Here is a 27,378-nt window from a genome sequence, read left to right on the forward strand (position 1 = left end):
CCGGTAGCACAACAGTAACCATGTATTTTTAACACATGGGGCGTTTTGTGTTTATGTAGACCTTAGATACCTATTTAGTATTGCAAGGTAACACCCAAAGCCCGGACACCTGGAGCATATTAGGAGTGATTAAGTTGTCTTAGCGTAATTAACAAGTAGAGCTTGCACAATGTATTGAGATTGCACTCTTGTAAGAGGACCTACTGCGGTGCAAGAGATAATTCCAGGAAGTTGGCTACCCATATGGGGGAGCCATGGTGTAGAAAGAAAGAAAGCTAAGAAAGTGGAGAGAGAGAAAAGGAAAGAAAGGGAAGATGGGGTGGGAGGAGGGGGAACCCCTTGTGTCACCAGATGGAACCTTGTGGAAAATATCACTACGCCACTAGGTGATGATATCTATTACAGGAGTAGAAGAGATTCATCAAAGTTGGGTGGAAGGAAGTGTATTACCCATGGGGACCAGAGAGCTTCATATTTGGCTACGCTATCGGAGATAAACTGCTTCAATTTTAGCATGGATCATAGCTTGTGTGACCTTATTTTTTACTGCCAGGATGCAAAGGGTAGGGGTCTTCCATGACTTGGCTATAATTTGTTTAGCTGCTGTTGTGACCTGAAGGAGGAGCTTAAATTGGTGATGCATTAGGTCTGTCGGCTTTAGGTTTAAAAGTGCTATAGAAGGATCTGGAGCTAGGTTCGTATTGGACATGGTAGAGAGCATGCTGAATCGGTCAAACCAGAATGTTTGTGCTTTCTGGCATGTCCTCCATATATTTAGGAAAGATCCCTGGGCGGCACATCCTGTAAAGCAACTAGCGGGGTAGTGGGGGACATATTTAGCAATCCTGGCGAGGACCAATTACCGAGTTAAAACCTTATAATTGGTCTCTAGCGCCACAATATTCTGCAAGGAGGATTTTGTGGCTTGCCAGATGTGGTTCCAATCTAGTGTCCTATCTACCATCCTGTTCAATTCACTTTCCCACTTAGAGGCATAGGAAGGGGGGTAGGGGAGCTGGTGTTGAGGAGGTATGAATAAAGGGCTGAGATGAGACCACGCCTATGTGGTTCATTCTTGCAAGTTTGCTCAAAGAGGGTCATAGATGGTGCGGAAGAGTCTGTAGGGATTAGTGGTGTCAGGAAGTGCTTAATCTGGAGGTGCCGGCAAATTTCAGAAGGGGAGGTGTCATGTGACTCCCTAAGAGTAGGGAATGGTTTGATTCCCTTAGGAGTCATGAATTTATAGGCTTGGAGGAGATTAAAGGATGACTACATTTTAAATGAGCCTAGTGAGGTCCAGGCTGGATAGAATGCGGGGTTGCAAAGGAAGGAGAGCATGGGGTTATGGGGTGATTGGAGTGAATGTTTAGACTTGAGGTGATCCCAAAGAGAGAGGGAGTGGCGGGTCACTGGGTTAAGCAGATTATGGTGATAAGGGGGGTGCTCCTCTTTTGAGTGAGATTCAGATCTATAGCCCATGTATCGTACAAAGACCGTGGGGTTTGCGTAAAGAGCTTAGTTCCAAGAGGGAAAATGTGTACCGAATCCCCATCGCCTGAGTATAAATTGTAGATAAGGCATGATCAAACATTTCTAATGGTAGCTTTGTTGTAATTTTCAAGATACGGTTCCACTTTAAATCAGCCTAGTTTAAGGGAGAACTTTATATAACATTTGGTGACTACTTAGAAGCCAGGCAGCAAAGCAGTGACTTAACAACCTTTACACCAGGAGACCCCTGTTCAGATAAGGAGCCCCCTGTTCACATTAGTGTCTTCTCTTCACATCAGAAGCCCCCTTGTTCACATCAGGTGTCTTCCTGATCCCATCAGATCCCTTTTTTAGAGCAATGCCCCTTAGCCCTTGTACACACGGTCTGACATTCCGACAACCAAATTCGTCGGATTTTGTCAGACGGATTTTGTCCGAAACTGTTGCATACACACGGTCGGACGAAGTTGTCGGAAAATCTGATCGTTCAGAACGTGATGACGTTATTTCGTTACGACGGGACTACGTTCAGGCTAGTAGCCAATAGCTTTGATGTAGGAATTTGATCTGAGCATGTGTGGCACTTTGTCCGATCGGAATTCTCTACACATGATCGGAGTATGTCCGATCGGAGCATTTTGACGTAAAATTTTACCAACAAGTTGGAAAACTTGGTCCGTCGGATACTCCGACGGAAACAGTCCAATGGAGACCACACACAGTCAGAATATCTGACAAAACGGTCCGATCGGACACATTCCGTCGGAATCTCCGACCATGCGTACAAGGGCTTATGCATTAGAATCCCCCTGTTCACATCAGAGCCCTTATACATCAGAATCCCTATACATCAAAACCCCCTGTTCACATCAGAACCCTTATACATACCAGAGTCTCCTGTACACATTGAAGCCCTTAAACATCAGAGTCCCCTATTTAAATAAGAGCCCCTATACATCATGTATCGTAGAGATGAGGTGGTGAAGCAGATCAAGAGGCAAATTTGTTTGTTCTGTGATGGAAGTTCCATCCTCCTGTAAATGCCAAGGCAAACGCATCATTGGTTGATAGGATGTCTGTATGGCTGGCAGTTAGATCCTAGCAGTCAGCAAAGTGAGGGAGGAAAACAGGCTTTGCTGGAGACTGCAATTGGGGAAACTCGGAAAGCACAGGCATCCCTGCTAATCCCTATCCTCAATGTGTGCAGTCAGTGAGTGCATAGTGGGCACTACGACCCATGTGCCTAACACACACTTCACTCACTGAGGATACACCACTGTATCTAACCCAAACAGAAACCCAGTGATTCTGCATTCTAGCAGTGCATTTGAACTCTGGAGCCATCCGATCACTTTTACCTGACTCGTGGATGCCTGCAGCCCTAATCTGGACCACAAGACAAAAGTAGGCCTACTAAAGAAGTGTTCCAGGCACTAAGGGGTTAATGTTGCAATGACCAAGAAATGTGATAGTTGGGCTAGGATCCATTCAGATGAACAGTACATGGGTTTGGGCCAAAAATTTTGTGAGCAGCACTGAAGATCCTGTATGTAGGTGTGGCACATCTGCACATGTAGGCCGCATGTAAGGAAGACAGGCAGCCTGCTTCCATTCTTGCTACATGATGCCATGTTATTGGAGACTTTTTTTGCAATCAAAGAAAACCAACAGAGAGGACAACATTCACTCACATGGGAAACCATACTTCTCTCAGGCACATCTCTCAGGTACAGGCCCACCTTCTTTCTTCATGCAACATGCTAGAAATCCTTTACAAAATAAAGTTTTTTTCTTCTTCAAGAAAACATATATATACAGGGCTCAACATTTCAAGTCCTGAGCTACTAGCCAGGCCTCAAGGGTTACTCGCCACCAGTTGCCCCACCCAATCCTTACCCTGCCCCGCCCCTAATTCTGCCCCTAAACACTCCCACATAAATTATCTCATGAAATGACACTTAAATATTTTATGCAGAATTAAGTTCTAAAAATAAATATTAACAACAACTTTATCTGTGCTCATCAATGCAGCCTGCCCATGTCCATCAATGGAGCCTATCTGTGTCCACCATGCAGCCTGCCTGTGTCCACCATGCAGTTTACCTGTGTCCATCTTGCTGCCTGTGTTCATCATGCAGCCTACCTGTGTCACACCATGTAGCCTCCCTGTGTCCACCATGCATGGGAACAGATGAGAGGAAGAGGATTGCCGGCCGGATGATCAGAGTGCTGAGGAACACACTATAGTACCAAAAATATTGTAACGCCTGCCTTTACACACACATGAACTTTAATGGCATCCCAGTTTTAGGCCAAAGGGTTCAATATTGAGTTGGCCCACCCATTGCAGCTATAATAGCTTCAACTCTTCTGGGAAGGCTGTCCACAAGGTTTAGGATTGTGTCTATGGGAATGTTTGACCATTCCTCCAGCCAGAAACGCATTTGTGTGGTCAGGCACTGACTTGGATGAGAAGGCCTGGCTCGCAGTCTCTGCTCTAAGTCATCTCAAAGGTGTTTTAATCTGGGTTGAGGTCAGTACTCTGTGCAGGCCAGTCAAGGTCCTCTACCTTAAATGTACTCATCCATGTCTTTACGGATCTTGTTTGTGCACTGGTGTGCAGTCATGTTGGAACAGGAAGGGACCATCCCCAAACTGTTCCCACAAAATTGGGAGCATGAAATTGTCCAAAATGTCCTGGTATGCTGATGTCTTAAGAGTTAACTTCACTGGAACTAAGGGGCCAAGCCCAACCCCTGAAAAACAACCCCACATCATAATCCACCCTCCACCAAATGATTTGGACCGATGCATAAAGCAAGGTCCATAAAGACATGGATGAGCGAGTTTAGGGTAGAGGAAGTTGACTGACCTGCAACTGAACCTGATAGAAAACCTTTGGGATGAATTTGAGCAGAGACTGCGAGCTAGGCCTTCTTGTTCATATCAGTGCCTGACTCCACAAATGGGCTTCTGGATGAATGGTCAAGCATTCCCATAGACATACTCCTAAACCCTGTGGATAGGCTTATAAGAAGAGTTTAAGCTGTTACATCTGTAAAAGGGGGGGGGGGGGGGCAAGTCAATATTGAACCACATGGACTAAGACTGCGATGCCATGAAAGTTCATGTGTGTATAAAGGCAGGTGTCCCAATACTTTTGTTAATATAATTATATATATATTTATATATATATATATATAATATATAGTATACAACTATTTTTTAATTTCAATCATCCTCCATTGTTTCCTCCATCAGTATTTTATCATCCTCTTCATTTTTCATTGAGATGTCCAGAATGTGTAATGGACTTGAAAAAATATATTGTTGTGAAGGATGCATATGCAGAATAGAGGGTAACAACAAGATTGGTGCTGGACATGGTTGGTCATGCATGTGACTTTCTGCAATAGCTAATATTGTACGGCTAAACATTGGTTGCAAATAACAGACCCCACCACTAGGCACCCATCTACATTAAAGGACAGAGATTGATTAGAAAGACCCCATGTGCTGGGAATATTAACACCTACTGTCAAATGATAGGCTCCCATTATCACCAAATTACTTTTTCCAGCAGATCTAATATGTTCTCTATTGATTTCTGTAGAACAGTTTTCAACGTGATAATCTTTGACACGCAGTAGGTAAAGCGTGACCAATTATTTCCAAGCAGTGTAATTGGTAGGGTAACTGGCTGTTTTGACCCTGGGTAATGACAAAAGACAACATCTTCAAATAATTTCCAAGGACATATTGCTCACAGCATATAGTCTTTGATGACTATTGGTTACTACTACACTTTCCATTATAAACACAGTTGCTGAAAAGTGGATGTAATAGCATTTTATGTATATGGATATTTGTATTGTAGAAAGGTACCTATAAACATTAGGTACCCATAGTAAAATTTGTGTTATGTCAACAGGTGCAAAAAAAATCCGCAAAAAATACAGAAAGTAACCTTGGGATCCCTTTGGCAGCAAAAAGATTGACCAGTCAGGTGGATCCAGTCATCTTCCCCTATTAATGGCTAGGAATTCAGTTAAAAGGGCACATTAATATAAGTTTTTATAATCAGTAATAAATGATGCAATAAATTATAGTAATAATATGCATGCATAAAACTACACACTGCAGATGTGGGACAGCAAAATAGACTTAATGTTTTCCATAGTTTATAGCTGCCAGACGGAAATGTTCTTCCTCATTGCTTATTGTTGTCACACAAGTGCAATAACAGGTTTTAGAGCCAGTTGATCTGGGAAGAATCCCCAATGCAGAGAAGGGGATAGAAGACCACCCCCTGTTCCTCCACCCCTCCCAGAGTTTTGGCATTTTATACAATGGACCAGTTGATGAGATGTTCCAGCTTCTTGGATCTCTCAGGATGAGGTTAGCATTGCTGAAAACACAGTAATAAAGCTGTATTGTTCTCTTAAAGATTGTTGACTGCACAAAGTGAATGTCAGTAGTACAATAGGTTCTGTGCTCAAGAGCTTGCAGTCTATCAAGCTTCTTGAATAGGGAAAAGTTCAGTAAAGCCCCATACACACTATCAGATTTTCTGCTGATTTTTTCCTTCAGATTTACCAAAACCATATAATATGAGGTCAAACCTTAGGAGTTTCAATTTGTATGCATAGTTACATAGTTAATGAAGTTGAATAAAAACACCAGTCCATCAATTTCAACCTGAGAGAGTGTGGGTGTGTGTCTACAATTATCCTTATTTAAGGTACCCATCCGTCAATTTACCCAGCGCTCCACACATACATCGCACACTCACATCGGTCCCTACCCTCAAGGAACCCACAATCCAAGGCCCCCAACTCACATGCATATACGAGGGCCAATTTTGGACAGAAGCCAATTAACCTACCAGCATGTCTTTGGAGTGTGGGAGGAAACAGGAGTACCTGGAGGAAACCCACACAGGCATAGGGAGAACATGCAAACTCCAGGCAGGTAGTGTCATGGTTGGGATGCAATCAGGCAGGCCCTTGCACTACATGGTTTTGGTAAATCTGAAGACAAAAATCAGCAGAAAATCTGATAGTGTGTATGGGGCTTAACACGTAGCAACCAATAGGAATTCCTCTGTCAGTCGTCTGGCCTCAGCAGAAGTTGCTTTGGGTTTCCCTTCACCTTTACCCTTTGCACTGAATAAGCCGATGAATATCAAGCTTTAAGGAAAACATTTTACACTGGAAAAACCTTTGTCCAAATTAAAAGAATTCCTTACTTTTTACAATTTGTCTTATAAATAGGCCCATTGTGAAGTGATTTTATAATGGAGCACTTCATAATAGAGTTATGGGTACTTGTATTTCTATTTCTTAAACGTATAGTACTTTGTGGAGAAATACGTCTTAAATATTAAATATCAGTAAACTTTTGGTAAATGGAGAAATACAAAAGCACTGAAACTAAATCAGTCATGAAAGATAGCTTCTGTAAACATTTACCTGCACAAAACCTGCAAACTGCCTATTCAAGCTCAACACTCCCTTACTGTCAATTGCAAAATCTAACAGCCAGTGAAATTTGTGTCGCTTACATTGTTCTTATTAAAATGTGATCATTGTCCAAACACAATGGAAAGGAACCAGAAAGGGAGACGAGCCAATGAGGTAAATACTCCAGGGCAGGAAGGAAATGTGGAAGGAGTTATACCAAACTGGTAAGGGCAATAGAACATCTACTTATCTTTACAAATAACTCTTTGCTGTCTGAAAGCAATCGTTTTCACAAGCAGAAATGGTTACTGCTGTTGGCACAGTAAAAGTGGACCAAATACCATACAGAAGAATTCTGGCCTTTGTCATATTTTTTATATAAAGACTTCTCAGTCGCTGCAGAATCTATGCCACTTGGTTGTATGAATTTGGGTATAGGGTATGGCTTGCAAATTGTTTAAGGTGGTCACTTAGGGGAGAGGTTAAAGTAGAACTATAGGCATTTTGGATAGAGCAAGGGAGGGTTATAACCACTGTCAGATTTTTTTCACCATCTGTTTCTCATTGCGGAGATTTCAATTTACTTCCTGTCCCATAGCCAAACAGGAAGTGAGAGGAAATCCCTGAAAATTAAGGGAATCCTTTAAGGACCCCCAGCTCACCAGAACTAGTGTCCCCATTGGAGGATTTCCGTTCTATTACTTTTCTGGGGACAACCCAAAATTTTGGATTTTATTTTACTTTCAATGCTAATGGTAAACAGGACAAATAGAGAGAGTGAATCTCCTTAGCAGGGGTAAAGAGAGCAAATAAAAACCAACAGGGGTTCTAATTCTTCTTTATCATAAAAAAAAAAAGAAAGAGTGCATGTAGTTGTGGAAGTAACACAATGGAGGTTATTTACGAAAAGCAAATCCACTTTGCACTGAAAGTGCACTTGGAAGTGCAGTCGATCTAAATCTAAGGGGTAGATCTGTAATGAGTGGAAGCTCTGCTGATTTTTTCATCCAATCATGTGCAAGCTAAAATGCTGTCTGTTTTACTTTCCTTGCATGTCTCCATCAGATCTATAGCGACTTTACTTCCAAGTGCACTTGCAGCGCAAAGTGGATTTTCCTTTAGTAAATAACCCCCAATAAGTCTAATAAGGGTGTCTGTAAAATCCATTGCAGTAAAGCAGTGGTAATCTATGTCTCAGCTCTGTAATGGGGTTGGCAATCAAAAGCTGGAAGCTGGTGTGTCTTCTTATGCCGCGTACACACGACTGGACTTTCCGGCAGACTAGGTCCAGCGTTCTTCCGACAGACTTTCGGTGGAGTTCCGACAGACTTTGCGAACGAACGGACTTTGCCACACATGAATGGACTAAGTTCGTTCGAAAGTCCGTTTGTTTGTTATGTGATGACGTAAGACGGGACTAATAAAGGAAGTTCAATAGCCAGTAGCCAATAGCTTCCCTTGCGTCGTATTTGGTCCGTTGGATCAGCATACAGACAAACAGTTTTCCTGATAGGAATTGAGTCTGTCAGACAGCTTTGAAACATGTTCTATTTCTAGGTCCGTCTGATTTTTTTTTTTTTTTTTATGAAAAACGATCGGATTAGCCCACACACGATCGGATTGACCAACAGACTGATTCCGTCGGACCTAGTCTGTCGGAAAGTCCGGCCGTATGTATGCGGCATTACTCTTCCCTGATGGTGGTGAAAGATGGTGTCCTTGGTCACTGGGCAGTGGACCATGTAGGATGGTATAGAACACTGGTAGGAGGACTGGTAGCTCTATGCCAGTGTTTCTCAACATTTTTACTGTCAGGGAACCCCTGGCAAAAAGTCTGAGATCTCGGGGAACCCCTGAAACAATGTTCAGATCTACAGCTTTATTTTCTGCGCAGATGCTCAATTCTGGGTTTAACTGGAGAAAAGCAGTGTACAGGGGGCAGCAGGACAGAGCACAGGAGGTCAGGACACAATACAGGGGGACAGCAGGGCACATTATGGGACACATTACATGGGGGCAGCAAGGCACATTATGGGGCACACAGCAGAACATGGGGAAAATCAAGGGGCACACAGCAGAACATGGTGCACATCATGGGGCATACAACAGACACAGGGCATAAGGGGCATACAGCAGAGTACAGGGAACATTACAGGACTCGCAGTGAGCATGGGGCACATCAAGGGACACAAAGCAGGGCACATTACTGACCTCACAGCAGGGCATGGGGCACATGGAACATTACAGGGCTCACAGCAGGGCACGGGCACATTAAGGCACACATAGCAGGACACATCGAGGGACACACAGTAGAACATGGGGCACATCAAAGGGCACACAGCAGGACATGGGGCACATAGTAGGGCATACAGCAGAACATGGGGCACAAGGGGCATACAGCAGGGCACAATACAGAACATGGAGCACATCAAGGGACACACAACAGGGCACATGCCACATTACAGGGCTCACAGCAGGGCATTGGGCACATTAAGGGACAGACAGCAGGACACAGGGAACATTATGGGACTCACAGCAGTACATGGGGCACACAGCAGAACATGGGGCACACAGCAGAAAATGGGGAATATCATGGGCCAAACAGCAGAAAATGGGGCACTTCGGGGGGCACACAGCAGGATATGGGGCACACAGAAGAACATGGGGTACACAACAGAACGTAGGACACATTACGGGGCTCACAGCAGGATACAGGGAATTTTACGGGGCTCACAGCAGGGCACAGGACAGATTATGGCGCTCACATCAGCACATGGCAGGGCATGGGGCACACGGCAAAGCACATCACAGGCACATGGCAGGGCATTGGCACATCACAGGGCACATGGCAGGTTATTGGGGACATCACAGGGCACATGGCAGGGCATGGGGCACATCATAGGGCACATGGCAGGGCATTGGGGCACATCACAGGGCACATGGCAGGGCATGGGGCACATCACAGGACACATGGCAAGGCATAGGGCATGGGACATATCACAAGGCATGGGGCACATTGCAGGGCATGGGGCACATCACAGGCCACATCGCAGGGCATGGGACACATTGAATGGCACATGGCAGGGCATGGGTCACATCGAAGGGCACATGACAGTAGCATGGGAAGCGACTGGAATAAGTCTTCTCTTTCATAATGCGCTGCTCCCCGTTGGCCCCTCCTCTCTTCTCATCTATCCTAGTTGAAGTCACAAGCTGTTGGGGTGGATGGGAGGAAAGGAGGGGCCGACGGGGAGCAGCACGATATGAAAGAGAACTTATTAAAGACGCTTCCTGCGCTACTCTGCCTGTGTTAACGGAGACCCGATCTACCCGTCAGCTGTCTGTGATTGACGGGTAGATCACCGCTGAACCCCTGGGGACTTCTTGTGGAACCCCGGTTGAGAAACACTGCTCTATGCCATTGCAGGTGGACATTTAGATCTTTACCATGGGCTTTTGCAGAATGCATTAGGAGGCTTCAGTGTAGATTTTTTAAAGCTGTACAGTGCTGGGCCTGTGCATGGGAAGCTAGAGGGATAAAACCTGGCAATCTTCCTGCAGACCTCTAAGGACCTCTATGGCAGATTGGGTAAGGATCAAAGGCTGAACCAGGAAAGTGCACTGTGTTGTGGAGCTTTGTTGATAAACAAATAGCCATGTCATGGATGTGATCTATGTGTCCCCAGTGAACTGTTAATCATTAATAGCATTGTTGATAAAGAAAAACCATGTAATGGTAATCATTCATAGCTTTGTTGATAAAGCCAAAATCACATGACTTTTGTTTATAAACAAAACCATTGATAATTACCACTAATTACCACTAATCAATCAAACAACAATAACTTTCTATATTAAGTTGCGCTATGCTCTCATATAAGTGAATTCTTGCAATAAACGTTAATAACGCTATATTTTTTATACAAAATTTCTCCGTGCATAAATAAAAAATAAATTGATTAATTATCACATTGGATCATGTTCTGAATAGTCCACTGTTTTAAATCGTGAAATTGACACACGATGCACAGAAGAGTCGTGGTTGAAAAAGATGAAGCCCTCCACCTCTACACACACTGCTGTTTACCGACTCCACATATTACAGGAGATCACACTCACTTGTGGCTTAATACCCAGCCCAGGCCTTTTGAGAGATGGAGCGATAATCCCAGCATCTTCCCAGTAATCCTTCAAAGGCACGTATTGCCCATTGATTCCCATAAAAAAACATAAAAGCTTCCATAGTGTAGAATCCTAGGTAAAACTCTTGATTGCAGCCCGTCACTCTGGGACCTGCGTGAACATGGTGATGTCAGCACATCGCTCTTCCCTACGTGTTTTGTCACACCTGACGTTGTCCTGGGGTGTCCTCTTTTTGTTTTAACTGTAAGTGCAATACTTTCTTATGTAAATAAAATTACCTAGGATTTTACACTATGGAAGCTTTTATGTTTTTATGGGGATCAATGGTCAATACGTGCCTTTGAAGGATTACTGGGAAGATGCTGGGATTATCGTTCCATGTCTCAAAAGGCCTGGGCTGGGTATTAAAGCACAAGCGAGTGTGATCTCCTGTAATAGATCATTTGGAGTCAGTAAGCGGCAGTGTGTGTAGAGGTGGAGGGCTTCATCTTTTTCAACCACAACTCTTCCGTGCATCGTGTGTCAATTTCACGTGATAATTAATCAGTCTATGTTTTATTTATGCACGGAGTCATTTAAATATAGCATTATTAATGTTTATTGTAAGAATTCACTTATATGAGAGCATAGCGCAACTTGATATAGAAAGTTGTTTATTTTGTGTGTATCTCACAGGAAGTTGCAGCTTGGCTTTCTAAAAAACAAACATATTTATGTTTTATCCATTCACTTATTCACTTTTTATTTTTTCTGACAAGTGCAGTAATTTTTATTTTGTTTAATCAAACAAAAATAACTTTTCCTTATTTTTGGTGTGTTTTATTGATATATGTTAAAAAGATACACAAATACAAATAGAGTCTTGTGTACAGTTCCTTTTAAAGTTATTATTGTATTGCCATTTATTCCTAATAACAACATAATATACCAAAAACGCAAATAAATAAAGAATTAAATAAACACTTAGGAGCCATTTAAAGCACATTTCAGCTTTAAACCACCTTTCATCTTCCTCAATGTCTTCACTATATTTTGCCAAAATGGTGAAACTTCAGAAAAACTCCTTATCCGCTTGCCGACCGCCGCACGGACAGGCAAATGGATGTACAGGTATGTCCCTTTAAATTTGCCGCCGTGTAGTCGCACACACCCTGCCGCGAGCTCCGTGAGTGTGATGGAAGAACGGGGAGAAGATAATGCAAACAAGCATTTCCCAGTTCTGCCAAGTGACACTGACACTGATCACAGCTCCCTGTGATCGAGATCGGTGATCAGTGTTGTGTCACACATAGCCCACCCCCCTACAGTTAGAACACATTCCTAGGACACACTTAACCCCTGCAGCACCTCCTCTTAGTTAACCCCTTCACTGCCAGTTAAATTTACACGGTAATCAGTGCATTTTTAATCACACTGATCACTGTATAAATGTGAATAGTCCCAAAATAGCGCCAAAAGTGTCCAATCTGTCCGCCATAATGTCGCAGTCATGATAAAAATCGCTGAGCGCCACCATTACTAGTAAAAATAAATTATTAATAAAAAATGACATAAAACTATCACATGTTTTGTAGATGCTATAACTTTTGTGCAAACCAATCAATAAACGGGGGATATTTATTATAGCAAAAAGTAAACAATATTGTTTTTTTTGTAAATTGTCATTTTTTTTTGTTTATAGCCCAAAAAATAAAAACCAGGTGATCAAGGTGATCAAATGCCACCAAAAGAAATCTCTATTTGTGGGGGAAAAAAGGACATCAATTTTGTTTGGGAACCACGTCGCACAACCGTGCAATTGTCAGTTAAAGCGATGCAGTGCCGAATCGCAAAAAGTGCCCTGGTCTTTGGCCAGCGAAATGGTCCGGGGCTTAAGTGGTTAAAAAATAAGTTTTTTTTACTGTAAGGCCGCGTACACACGCGGGGACTGTTCGCCCAACTTTGTCCGTCAAACAGTTTCAGCAAACAGTCCGCTCAAAATTAGCATGGACGGACATGGCCACACACGACGAACGAACAGTTTGCTGAAACCGTGCGCGATGACGTGAACGGCACGTACGACGGGACGAAAAATACGACGTCCTATACACTGCATTATAACTTTCAGCGTGTAAATCCTTTCTGAGCATGCGCAGAACTTAGTTTGACGAACAAGCCTACACACGAGGGGACTGTTCGCTGAAACAAAGTTTCAGCGGACAATTTTACGGAAATTCCGAAAAACCTTGTTCAGCGGACTGTTCGCTGAAACTGTCCGCTGAAAGCCCACACACGAGCGGACTGTCCGCCGAAACACTGTTCAGCGGACAAAGTTGGGCGAACAGTCCCCGCGTGTGTACGCGGCCTAAGGATGTGCAGTACACATGTTTAAATTATATTGCCTACCAATAGAAGAAGTACAAGGAGCCTAGTGTAATAACACCCTGCAGGATCCCCATGACACCTAGACAAGGTTTAAAGTGTTACTAAACCCACAACAGAAAAATCAGTCTGTATATGCAGTAAAGCATGCTTGTTATACTCACCATGGAACCTAAGAGATTACGCCTCTGCATTGTGTAAAAAAACTGTTTGATCCTGTCTTCTCTGATCCTCCCCTCCTTACACTGTCCCCTAATAATTTTCTGATAACACAGAGTCTATGGAGTCAGGCTGCACATGCTCTGTTTGGTGCGTATTGCTAGAGAGGTTTTTTTCTTGGGAGGGTGCATGTGATCAGCACAGGACCAATCAGCACTGTCCACACAGGTCAGTGGTCTTGCAGTCCCATAGGACAGTGAAAAAACTTCTACAAGCTTTAACCAGACACTGATAGAAATCACAAGACTTCTCTAACTGCTGATGAGGAAAGGTATTTAGCAGTTTATGTTTACTAAAATAATTACATTTCCATGTTCTGTGTACTGTACACCAGATATAGTGAATGCAGGGTCCTGGGTTTATTAACACTTTAATAAATGAAGTCCCTTTAATCACAGACAAACCCACTAAGCTACAAACGCAGAGCTAGGGAAAAAAAATCAAGCAACGCCATGCCACATGAATGCACTCTCCTACTTACCACAGAAGGACATATAGGGAGGATGCAGAAATCCTTAATCTAGCTGCAAAGCCAAAACCATAGGACTAGCTGCACTGTCTTACGACAAAGACAGTTGAGGTGGACTAGGACTGACCTTAGTTTTAGATTGATGACCAAGTTTTCAACTCTTTGAAAAAAGTTGTACAGGGAGGAGCCTAAACAATTTTGACATGTAGAAGGGAAACACCTATTGAGATAATAGGACAGGGTGCAAGTGAGGAAAGGCTTCCTCTGTTGTAAGGTGAGGATGCACCACCACAACAAGATCAGTTAGGTCGAAAGGCACAAACTAACTGTTCTTTTGATGGTGTAATGAAATTAAAGCATGATTCTCTAAAGGAGCTCACCACAGATGTCTTAATCCTTGACTTGTAAATCCATGTTTGCAATAGTTGACCATTTTGTTACAGTTGTAGTTGCAACCTGACATAAGCCCTGATTCTTGTAGTGGGACTTTACTCAGCTCAGTGGGTGGCTTCAGTGAATTCAAATAGACTAGTGAATATCTCTGAGCATGTATTTGAACAGGAAATGTGTAAACTGTATGGTTTTCAGAAATCTCACACAACCTCCTCTCGTCCACAATAAAACACATTTTGATACCATTAAAATGAATTTGCTCAATTTGTAGCAGGAGAAACATGGAAATGGATGAAGTATATATACAATCTAGAACTTAGTCATTTTACTCTATACTGCATGTTCTTTGATGGAGATGGACGCAGACATACGTGCAAGAAAAGAAAAAAAGTGGCGTTGCAAAGATATACCAAGAATGCAGTCACTTCTGTAAAAAAAAAGCTTGACACACATCGTACTGCAAGTCAGAGATTGGGAGCTGCTATGCGTAAAACACCAATCATGGAACTTACACTCTCTGTGCCATAAGAAACCATGGAACGTTACTGATATGCCCATTCAAGGGAACCCAATATGTGACCCTCAATGAGATGATAGGGACAGCCCTACTTGCCAAGTCCAAAAAATATGAGATCCAGTAAAACTGAAGGATGGCAGCTAAACTGTAAGAGTTTTGGGATGTCCCAAGTCAAATCTGTCTTGTACCCAATAAAGACACTAGCTCTAAATGGAAGATTTTAATGTTTGTACTCTTTTAGTCTGAAATTGACTAGATCTTCTAATGGGTATGGACTATTACAATTCAATGTTTCATACATTTTTTACATTTAGCTTAATTTCTTAAAATGATAATTTAAAAAAAAAAAAAATTTTGATCTGTTTGTTCAGATAAATAAAGCCATCTTATACTATTGTCTGAATCGTTAAAAAAAAAAAAAAAAAAAAGCATAAGTAAAATATTAAAATATATCAAGAAGGGACCATTCTTTTGTTGCACAAAGAGAAAGATCCTTGTTGCTCTTAATCTTCAACTTTCTTAGTCTGTGGGCTATGGACTAAAGCTATGCTCTTATCAAGATATGAGGTTTCAAAAAGATCCCCGTGTAGCAGACAGATGCATTCCGGAAGTCTTTAGAGCTTTTAGAAACAAGTATCAGTGCCAGCTTCTTCCATATCCCACAGCATTTCAGACGGCCAAACCAGTAACAGTCCAAATATATTCATTCTGCTTAACCACTTAAGCTCCGGAAGGTTTTAACCCCTTTGTGACCACGCCTTTTTTGCAATTCAGCACTGTTCTATTTTAACTGGTAATTGCACAGTCATGCAACACTTTACGCAGATTACATTTTTATAATTTTTTTACACAAATAGAGCTTTCTTTTGGTTGTATTTGATCACCACTGTTTTATCATATAATAAAAAAGATTACAGGATAATTATTGAAAATTCTGAAAAAAACAAAAAAAAACAATATTTTTTACTTTCTGCTATAAAGCATATCCAATAAAAAAAATTAAAAGATCTAATGTCTTCATTACACCCAATAAGTGTATATTGTTTGGATTGTGTGAACGTTATAGCATCTACAAACAATAGTATATACTGGAATTTTTATTTATTTATATTTTTATATTTGTAGTGGTGGCAATGAGCAACTTACAGTGGCACTGTGATAGTGCGGGGGGGGGGGGGGGGGGCAATCTGACACTGAGTAGAAAGAAACTGCCACTGATATCGCCAGTGACACTAATACTGTGATCAGTGCTAATAATATAAACTGACACTGTACTAATGACACAGGCTGGGAAAGGGTTAACATCTAGGGTGGTCAAAGACTTAACTCTGTGCCTAACAATGTGTAATGTGTGTAACGTGTGCTGTTTTTTACTAAATATCTGTTTGCTCTGTACAGAGTCCTGTGTTGTTCGTCATCTGTCATTGGACACAGCCGATCAATTGGTCCCGGGCATGAATTAGTGGCCGGAAACCTGCTGACAAATGTTTAGACACAGCGGGAGTCAGCAGACAGGGGTGCACGCTTGCCCTGTACCTGGAAGGGGCCATCGACATACAGGTATGCTACTGGGCTGCCTGTCCACACTACATTGTGGGCGGGCAGTTCTTAAGTGGTAAAGAAGAACTACAGTTGGGGCAAAAATCTCCAGCCATATTAGATTTTGCCACTTTTTGTAGTTCTAGAATGACCAATTTAAAGAAACAAATTGTACATCTAAATTCAGTAGATGTACAAAGATTTGTAGTAATCAGGTTTGGGTATGTGGGAGTCAACATGCATGCACTAAATTGTGTACAACCGCAAGTGTGCAGTGGCTTTGTCCAAACTTCTGAGGATGGATATGCCACATACTGTAGGAGCTTTTGTTTCTGTTGTGGGTCAAAAGTTGGAGTGTAACAGTAGCTTCTTATGTGTACAGAGACAGGTGCTTGGCATCTAATATAATATTTTCAGGTAATGCACAGAGTACTGTTAAATGCAAAATGCAGTAAACAATCTAACAGCATATATATTTTAGTTTTTTTAGCTTCAGTTAAAGTTGATTAATGGCTTACTGACACTAGCTAATGCGCTTAATATATCTTTCCCGACTTTTGCATTACCTTGTCTGGATTTGTTTTGTATTAATTCATACAAATATAATGGGAAATAGACTTAAAGGGTAGCACCACTTTTGAAGGATAGAAATTACCAATTAAAAAAATTGCGACACAAGTCCTATTCTAATTGAATGTCATTAAAAATTACCTTTCCTTTTCAATAATTTCTATAAAATACAATGCAATATGGCTACCTGGAGAAGTTCTGTACACAGAATGTGTACAGAACGCCTCCCAAATATGTAATTTTCTGCTTTGGGACTGACCCACTGATATTCCCAGAAGTCTGCACTAAGATACAAATCAGATTTTGAGCATATCCCTGCAACAAAAATTTAATTTTTGGTGAGATACGCTCAAAGGGAAATCACATCTAAAGGGATGCAGACACTGCAGCTTGTCTCATTAGTGCCCTGCAAGTGTACCAGCTAAATCATAATTATAAAACCACTCCCATACAGGCTCACTCAGTGCAGGCACACACACAAACAAACAGCTATTCCTTCAGAAAACCAAAAGGTAGTAATCTGCAACAAAGTTTGTTAAAATCCCTGCAATGTTAATCACCCAGAGGGGATTGCTTTTTTTTTCTCAACAAAGTTGGAGTTACTCTTTAAAGAGTAACTCTACTGTTGTTGAGAAAAAAACATCCCCCTCTGGGTGATCTATGTACATTGCAAGGATTTTAACACTTTTAACTTTGTTGCAGATTCCTACCTTTTGTTATTCTGAAGAAATCCCTGTGTGTCCATGTGGTAAGTGAATCTAATGGGAATGGTTTCCTAATTATCAACCAGCTTCTGCATTTGCAGGGTGTGACTGGAGTCGCTTTAGGTGGGGTGTCCGTGGAACCCAGAATCCCTTGGAGAGGTTGGGAAACCCTTGTTTCAGCTCCCCAGGCTCTACGTATGTATAAGTTATCCTGTGTCTATTAGGGGCACATGGTGACCAAGAAAATGATGGACAGCTACTAATGGATATTGAAGATGTGGTTTAGATTACTTCAGATGGGACAGTAATATCTATACACAATATCTCCCAGGAAATATACAAAGACTACCGACACCTGAATTCCTTTTGGAATTTTTATTTTCTTAAAATGTTGAACAGAATCACAGTCTCTCAGTTGGGAATAGAGGGTTTAGGTATGGAAGCTCAGGCACTTTGAAACTGCTGACACTTAATAAATGTCTCTCTCTAGGTAATTCAGGGAGTAGCCACTCGCAGCTGGATATTTTCACCGTCAGATAAGTCCTGGTTTTAGGGACTTAGCAGCCAACACATGAATCAAACTTAGCAAAGTCTCTACCACAGACTTGGTTGCAATCTTTTAAGTGAGCACAGAAAAGTCTCTCACAGGAACTTAGTTGTAACAGAAGGATAGGAATAAGAACCTTCTTGCTGTACCAGTATCTTTCAGCCGGTCCGGCGATACCGTAAGAAATGTGGATTCAATTAGTGTCCATACAGCTCAACATCCAGGCTCTTACCGAGCAGCCAGCCTCGTGCGTGGTCCTCTTCCAAAGAGTCCTCCCCTGGTTGCATGACGAGTTGCTGGGCCTCTCCAAAACCTGAGACGGCAACGGACCACTTTAGAATCCTCCTTCCAGTTACTGTGCCTCGGACTAGCCAGTTCCGAGACTCAGAAACAGATGGATCCGCACTCCAGGCCATGAGGGCCCCTGGGAGCTGGTTAGGAGGACCAGGACCATGGAGTCAGAACATACTTCTGGACCAGAACCCAGAACCATGTGACTTCAGCACATTAAGAACCCTCTCCTGGAATACACAGCGAGACAGCGCACCCACTGATTGGCTCAGAGAGAGAGATTGGTACCCAATGCGTCCAACCAGACTGCGTCCCAATGCCTGATACATACACCTGTGACCAGGCAGAACATTAGTACAGCCCAGCCAAACTGATGCCAAAACCACAATTTAGAACAATTAACCCCAAGACTCAACTATAGTCTTGGGGAAAAACTATATTTAGAGACATAGCGTGTACTCTTCAGGAGTACCGGCGCTACATGTGTTAATTGAAAGAGCTAATCACATTGGCCTCTGTACAACGTAGGAGACGGATAGTCTGCTACTGGTGGTCTCCTGCTATTGTGTGAAGGTGTCCTGATAAGGTGTTATGATAATGTGTATTATAGTTTGTGAGCTAGAGGGCGACCCCTGAGTCACCTAGGCTGGTTAAATGACTAGTTAATTAGCTCATGTTTATTTATGTTTCTGGTTACAGTTTGTATTGTTAGAGTAATATGATCAGGAGGGGGGAACCTTCTTTTCAAGTGTATAAAAAGCATGTATCCTTGGCCAATAAAACATTCCATGTTGCAGTTTTATAACTGAGCTAGTCTCGCCTGGTTCTTGGTTACAATATGTGGCTGTAATATCTGATATCTGAAGGTTTGACGGGGTTCCGTGACACAAGGCTCTAATGAGGAAAACTGTAGGGTTTGCACAGATTAATAAGGAAAGGTCATTTTTAATAACATTCAATTATAATATGACTTGAGTCGCAACTGTATATGCTATATTATTTTTTTTTTATTTGTTATTTTTTCCCCAGGAAAGTGGAGTTACTCTTTAAGATCCGTAATATCGCTTGTCTGTGTTTCCATTTGCGAGTGTGCCCTTGATGAGGGTTACATGTTCCCGCTGAACTTTACCACTGGTTACAATGAATACATGTGTGATTTTGATTCACTCTGCTGTGGAGGGCAAGGGGGGAAATTGTTGCAAGCAGGAAGTGTAGGCACTAGGCACCTAGAGGTACACCTACCTGCCACTGTCTGCCAAACTCCCCTGTAACAAAAGTACCACACCACTGCTGAAAGGCCCAGACCTAACATAATTCCAGTAAGGATCAAGGAGACTATCAAATAAGTAGGCAATGCATTTTTGGGATTCAAAACCAACCCTTTCATCAGGCATGAGATATGAAACAATGGGGTTTATTTACTAAATTTGCAAAATCTGGTGCAGCTCTGCATAAAAGCCAACCAGCTTCTAGGTTGTTTTTTTTGTCATCGCTTAATTGAACAAGCTGAAGTTAGAAGCTGATTGACCATCATGCACAGATGCACCAGATTTGCACTCTCCAATTTTAGAAAACCAAACTCATTGTAGATAGACTAGTAGAACCCTTATTGGTATTTATCTGCACGGGTCTTTTCAACAGCTGGTCTGACATCCTATTTTTCCACCGCCCTTAATTATCTCAAACTCTCCTGTCGTACCAAATACTCAGGCAAAGCTCTGACACTCCCACCTAGTGTCAGAACTTGCCTCTAATCCCTATTGGGTTATCACTATGATAGGCATCTTCAGTAACCAACAGGAATGTGCAAGAGGTAGCAAGGGGCAGGCAAGCTTCAGTCTTTAAACACAGCTTGGGATTTGGCTCTTACTTATTTTTTGGGGAAACCAATGTAACTAAAACAGGAAGTAAGCACAATCCTCCAAATCCCTGGACAGCATTAAAAATTCAAAAATGTATTTGGGTCGCTACAAAACGACAGAGCGCTTGCTAAGAACGATGGGTAATGATATCTACCTTTCAGTAAAAGAATAAAAAATAAGACCCACTGAGACTTTTTTCTCAATTCAACCATCATAAAATAATACGGTTTATTTTAGTTTTAGATAGAGATTGATTAGAACACCTGTCACCAGATTTTATTGCTGTCTGTGTTCCCTTTAGGTAGATTCAGCCTCTCTATTTGTTCTCATGATCATTATCACCAGAAATAGAAGGAAAAACTTCAAATGGGAATCCTGATGATTACCGATCGTTTTGGAAGGATTGCCTCTCCCTTCTTGCTTTGGCTATGGGCTATGGGCAAATGCTATGCTTTGGCTGGGCAAATCAACGTTACCTTACGTCGCTTTGCCTTTTGGCCACTAGGGGCATGCGCACACGCCCACAGCATGTGCCCAGAGCTGATGCGAGTGCCCGGCAGGCACGAGAACCGTCGGGCACCCAAGATCACTCGTGACAGAGCGAGAACCAGGGGAGAGGAGACAGATCATGTGGTCATGCTAAGTATGAACACCAATCTCTCTCTTCCCCTAGTCAGTCCCATTCCCCCTACAGTTAGAACACACTTAGGGAACACAGTTAATGCCTTGAACGCCCCCTAATGTTAACCCATTCCCTGCCAGTGGCATTTATACAGTAATTAGTGCAATAGTGTGTAATTTTAAAGCACTGATCGATGTATAATTGTCAATGGTCCCAAAAATGTGTCAAAAGTGTCCAATTTGTCTGCCACAATATCGCAGCCATGTTTAAAGTCGCAGATCGCTGCCATTACTAGTAAAAAAATAATAAAAATGCCATAAATCCCTTATTTTGAAGATGCTATGACTTTTGCGCAAACCAATCAATATACGCTTATTGCGATTTTTTTACCAAAAATATGTAGACGAATACATATCGGCCTAAACTGAGGAAAACATTTTTTTTAAAATATTTATTATTGCAAAAAGTAAAAGATATTAGGGGTTATTTACTAAAGGCAACTCCACTTTGCACTACATAAAAGTGCACTTGGAAGTAAAGTCGCTGTAGATCCAAGGGGGACATGCAAGGGAAAGCAAAAACAGCATTTTAGCTTGCCCATGATTAGATAAAAAAAACAGCAGAGCTTCACCTCATTTCATAGCTTTCCCTCAGATCTACAGCGATCTACAGCGACTGCACTTACAAGTGCACATTCAAAATTGCCGCTCTTCTTTTGTTTATAGCGCAAAAAATATAAACCGCAGAGGTGATCAAATACCACCAAAAGAAAGCTCTATTTGTTTGGGTACAGCGTCGCACAACTGTCAGTTAAAGCAACGCAGTGCCGTATCACACAAAATGGCCTGGTCATTGAGCAGCCTTCTTCCGGGGCTGAAGTGGTTAATGACATGGAGCATGTATAAAATACATATCAATGATACAGAACAAGTAAAAAATATATTGATCATAAAAATACACATATATATGCACATATAACATGGACTTGAAGGATACATGATATATATCAACATGGCAACACATGATAATGTAGAAAAAATTAATGAGTAATACCTATGAATTCAAATATATATAAGTCATCGGGGCGGCACATTACAATATAAGTAACATGGTATAAAGTAGTATGAACATGATTGGTTTGTAGACAATAGACTGGATTGATTGCTCATCAATTTTTTCTACATTATCATGTGTTGCCAAGTTGATATACTGTATATCATGTATCATTGATGTCCATGTAATATGTGCATATATATGTGTATTTATATGATCAATATATTTATATTTTTTTTATTCAAGTCTTTTATTATCATCATTGAAAAATTATTACAGTATAATCATCATGAAAAAATCATTACAATATAATTCACAGTAAATTCAAAATATGTGATCACAGTCTTTTGGTTATCTTATCACTGTGGTAACCAAAATAAACAATATAGATATATAATCTAAACTCTTGACTTTGACTATATCCATTCAATTACAAATTGTACACCTGCCTATTTTAAGATATGTTAAAGCCTCACTCCCCCTTCGACACCCCAAAAGGGATCACACTGTGTCCAAGGAGGGGTGAGAATTATCCCTCTCATTATCCATTTTTCTTCTGTAAACTTCTATTTGAGAAAAGAGAGGAGATATTATTGACAGCCTGTGATATCCAGCTCAAAGATTATTACAGGATTCAACTGAGGTGCAATATACTGTTCCCATTATACTAGATCAACGTCAAACATCCTGACCCTAGTATGAAAACTTTGTATATAAACCTGAGAATTTCTACGTAACTTTAAGGAAAAATTATACTAAAAACAAAAAACTAAGATATTTTAAAAGGGAAAAGACTAGTGAAGAAGAAGAAAAGATAAAGGTATAGTACAGAAAAAGAGTATAGAATGCCCCTCTGTCCGATGTGAAACTCAAAAATCAGCGATTCGTGTTGCTACCTATGTCCGGTATCAGAGAAAGTCCCATAAACCAAGCCCAGGGTTCCTATGTGGCTTCAAAATGCGTGGTCTTGTCCAACAAGGAACTGACCATTTTTTCTTGTTCCATTATCCATGAAACATTATATTTTTTATTTGTTTTGTACCATTGAGATGTATTTTATACATCATCTATGTTATTAAACGTGTTTTCTACTAATGCACCCCCACAATGTCAAAAACCTCATTCAAAGTCCCAATTTCCTTTTTCATTTACCTTAACCAGGGATGGAGGCACACTACATATGTGCTTAATATAAAGTCCCAAATTCCCCCCTTTTTTCATACTTTCAAGAGGCAATACACAAAAGAACTAGATTTAGATTCTTTTACACAACCTGATTATGGCAAATGATGTTAAAGAGGATTTTCACCTTCCGCTCCACATTTTATTTTTCTAAACCCCTAGCTACCTGGTGGTAATTTCTGCTAAGTTTAGATCCTCACCCACCCAATGGTATAAGCGCTGTACAGCAAAGAGCTCCTTCTCTTCTGATAGCGCTTGGTCCCTCACCACCATGTTTCCATGTGACTTCATCGGCACACCTCCCGATGATACCTGGACAGGCCCGCCCCTCCTCCTTTCTTCGATGAAAGGCCATGCCTCTTTGGATATGTGATGCGCATATCCCAGGAGGCAAATGGAGGAGAGTGCCTAGGTGAATGACGTGCAAGTGAGGCTAGGGTCGAAATTTTATTTAAAAATAAAGGTAAACAAAGAAAAAAACAACAACGCTATTCCTAAAGAGGATGGGAGGAGGGTTGGAGAGGAGTGATTGCAATCTGGAGGGTGAAGATCAGCCTTAAAATCAGTTACATAACATAGCCACCATAGGTGTCTGAATAAGATTTCAAAATCCACCAAGTGTGGTCAAGTGTGCTGGCATGATCCAGTTGCCACTAGGCATCTAAATCTAGCATTCCCCTAAACACAAAATATAAAGGTAGAAGAGGTGTAATGCAGAGACTTTCAATGACAACTTATCAGATGTAGCAATGGGACAGGAATTTCCAGACACTCCAATCATTTCTCCTCCTGACAAGATATGGTAGTTGGCATCTGCTGAGCACGGCCGGATGAGAAAAATGTCATCTAATGTTTATTGTTACCTTGACAGAGATCCTTTAATGGGGTCTGTTTAGTACTGTGGTAATACATAATCATATCTGACATCATCCAATTAGGCAGAGTGAACAAATTCCAATAATGCTATTTGGCGCAGTTATCAACTTACAACATACAAGGGCAGATGTGGCCACTAAATATATTCCTGTGGCTATTGCTCTGCTCTAGTAAAGGTCTGTCCTCTGAGTGGAAATACCCAGATTAGGCCCAATCTGCCCAATAATAAACCCATACACACCCGGGAATTTGCTTTGCCTTGCTTTTAGAAAAAAGCCGGATGAGTCCACTACCCACTGGATGTCTATAGAGGACAACCTTACTTTATATTCCTTTGGTTTGTCGGTACCTGAAAATTGGTTTAAAAATGACAGTTCTTTGTGATTGATTTCATAACACCAGCTTCTTCATACCAAACATTCATAAATGTTGATTTATCATTGACTTACGATAGGAAGACAATTATTTTCTTGATAATGTGCCAAGCAGTTTAATGGAAAACTGCACAAACTGTTTAGACTTCAAGTGCTTGTGCTTATAAAGCACGAGGTGCAAAGACCAGAAAAGTTTTGTACAATTCAAAACATTTCCTTCTACATTAAACAAAATAAGAGGAATAAATCAAATCGCCTTCTAAATGTGAACATGCTTGCTCTATGGCAGGCTTCAGAATATATTGAGCATGATGATATATGGTTATACATAAGGCTTCCTGTGTACATGCCATTACCTGGAAGCAGTTGGGTCCCTGTATGCAAAAGCAAGCCTAATCCACATCTTAAACAGAATTGCAGCCAAAAAAAAAAAATAGAATGAATAACCCAATAAAAAATAAAATAACAATATCAGCTTTTGCTGCAAAATTTACCGTCAATACAATATGTTTTTTCTTCCACTAGATGTCTGCAGTCTGATAGCCCGTGATAATTCAACCAACTTATTTTGAGCCCAGGTCATACTGGACCTGCCCCAGCCATTAAGGCTAGGTTCACACTGTTGTGGGTGGTGAGGCTTGCATTTGAATGGGCTGCTGTATCTGCAGGAAATGCAGGGAAAAAGTCTGTGATTGTTTTTAAAAACGTGTCCACATGGAACTGCAACTGAAAAAGCACCATGTTTTCTGATGTGTGGGAGTGCCAATAATTCATTAAAGAGCAGTGCATTTTGATTGTGGGTGTCTGCAGACACAGGAACACATGTGATATACAGGCATTCCAGCACCCAATACAGTGTAGACCTACGCTAATAGGACAGTGAAAGGAGAAGTTGCACATCAATGAACTCGGCTCTTTGTCATTCTGCTTTCTCCTCGTGCTGCTTATTCCATTTACACTTTAGCCCTGCTGCACAAGGGCTATAAAAGGCTGATACCAGGTCAAATTCAGGTCCTGACACACTACATTGAAAGAAGAACTTTAGGCCTCCCTTACATTTCTTTTTTCTATGTCATCTCATCTTGTCCTCTGGGTTGTGATTAAAAGCATACTTACCCACTCTGTGAGCCTGCTGAAATCCATTGTGCCACCAGCACATGCTAAACTCCAAGTCACCACCTTGTTTTCTTGTTTCATCAGTGGCCTGGCTGGTTGCCTCTTCCCGCTGGTGCCCTGATGACATGCGGCAGCACATGCACAGCATGCTGGAAAATTTCTGGCATATATGTCATTTTGCTGGATCTATCCCAGATAATTCCCACAGTATGTGCATTATTTTGAAATGAAAGTAGAATTCAAAATTTAAGGTAACCAATAACAGGTATCACTTAAACTGCAAACTTGCTGGCTAAATTGATAGCTAACACAGTATAAGTCTTTTGTACAACACACAAATACAGATAGCGTTGTAAAAAGAGCCCACAACTTGGACTCCTATGATATAGAAACAAGTATTTTGACCTAATAAGACACATTGGACCCTATTTCAATACATCCAAGTGAAATTATTTTTGGAAAAAGCCATGTGATCCCATCAGCCCAAAAATGTGTTGACAAACATGGTGGGTGGTATGTAATAGTTTAGGCAACCATTTTACAGGAGAAATTAGGTCTGATCATTGCTCTATGTCAGGGGTAGGCAATCTCGGCCCTCCAGCTGTGGTGAAACTACAAATCCCATCATGCCTCTACCTCTAGGAGTCATGCCTGTGATTGTCAGGGTCTTGCAATGTCTCATGGGACTTGTAATTTCAAAACAGCTGGAGGGCTGAGATTGCCTACACCTGCTCTATGTGGTCTTATATACGCCAAAGAATATAACGCCATCTTACAGAGTCAGGAGCAACCTGTTGTGCAAATATTATTCTCATCTCAGAATGATAATGTTCTAATACACAGTACTAATCAATTCACAAAAAGTGGTTTTGCGAATATCAAGATGAAGGTGAAAGCTTTCCCAAACCAACTTGATTCAGGAAGTTCGAAAGAGCAGACTTTAAAGCCAGTCTGTCCTCACTAACCTCTATAGTTGCAGACACTGTGCAGCAATTCGTCCTCAAAGTTGACAAGCTGTTCAAGTCAGGACTCGTTATTCTTCTTTCTCTTCTACCTGTGTACCTGCTCTGTGTTTACATTACAGATTAGAAGGTAGACTGGGAGCTAACTCACTGCTGTCAGAAGGAACTCAGGGCCAGTTACACCACTTGCATTGCCATAACATGAGCTAAATGAGTGGTAAAGCACACCATGTGTGCTGGTGTGCTAGGTGCCATTCATTGTGAATGTCACCTTAACTCACCTCTAAAATGCATGTGCATTGTAATGCACTGTAGATCTGCAAAACGAGCTTTGTTCTGTACATTGTGTATGCAAGCAGTGCCTATTTTTTGTACATTCAAGGGAGTTGCAGCCCATTCATTTTGAATAGGCTGTCTAACGCAGTGAGCAGCATCAATGCAAATGCAGCACTGCATTGTGAAGTGAACTACTGAAAAAAAAGTGGAAGTATTTTATTTTTTAGAATTTTGAGGATGGATTACTCTATGGTGCCTGCAGCAAAAGAGGTCAGTGAGAGCTAGTTTTAAGGTGTTTTTAGTGCTTGTTAATATAATATCAATATTTGCATGTTCATAACATGGCCTT

The sequence above is a fragment of the Lithobates pipiens genome, unplaced genomic scaffold (genome assembly GCF_037356315.1).
Source record: "Lithobates pipiens isolate NorthernLeopardFrog02 unplaced genomic scaffold, aLitPip1_a1.2 Scaffold_3, whole genome shotgun sequence".
NCBI classification, from domain to species: domain Eukaryota; kingdom Metazoa; phylum Chordata; class Amphibia; order Anura; family Ranidae; genus Lithobates; species Lithobates pipiens.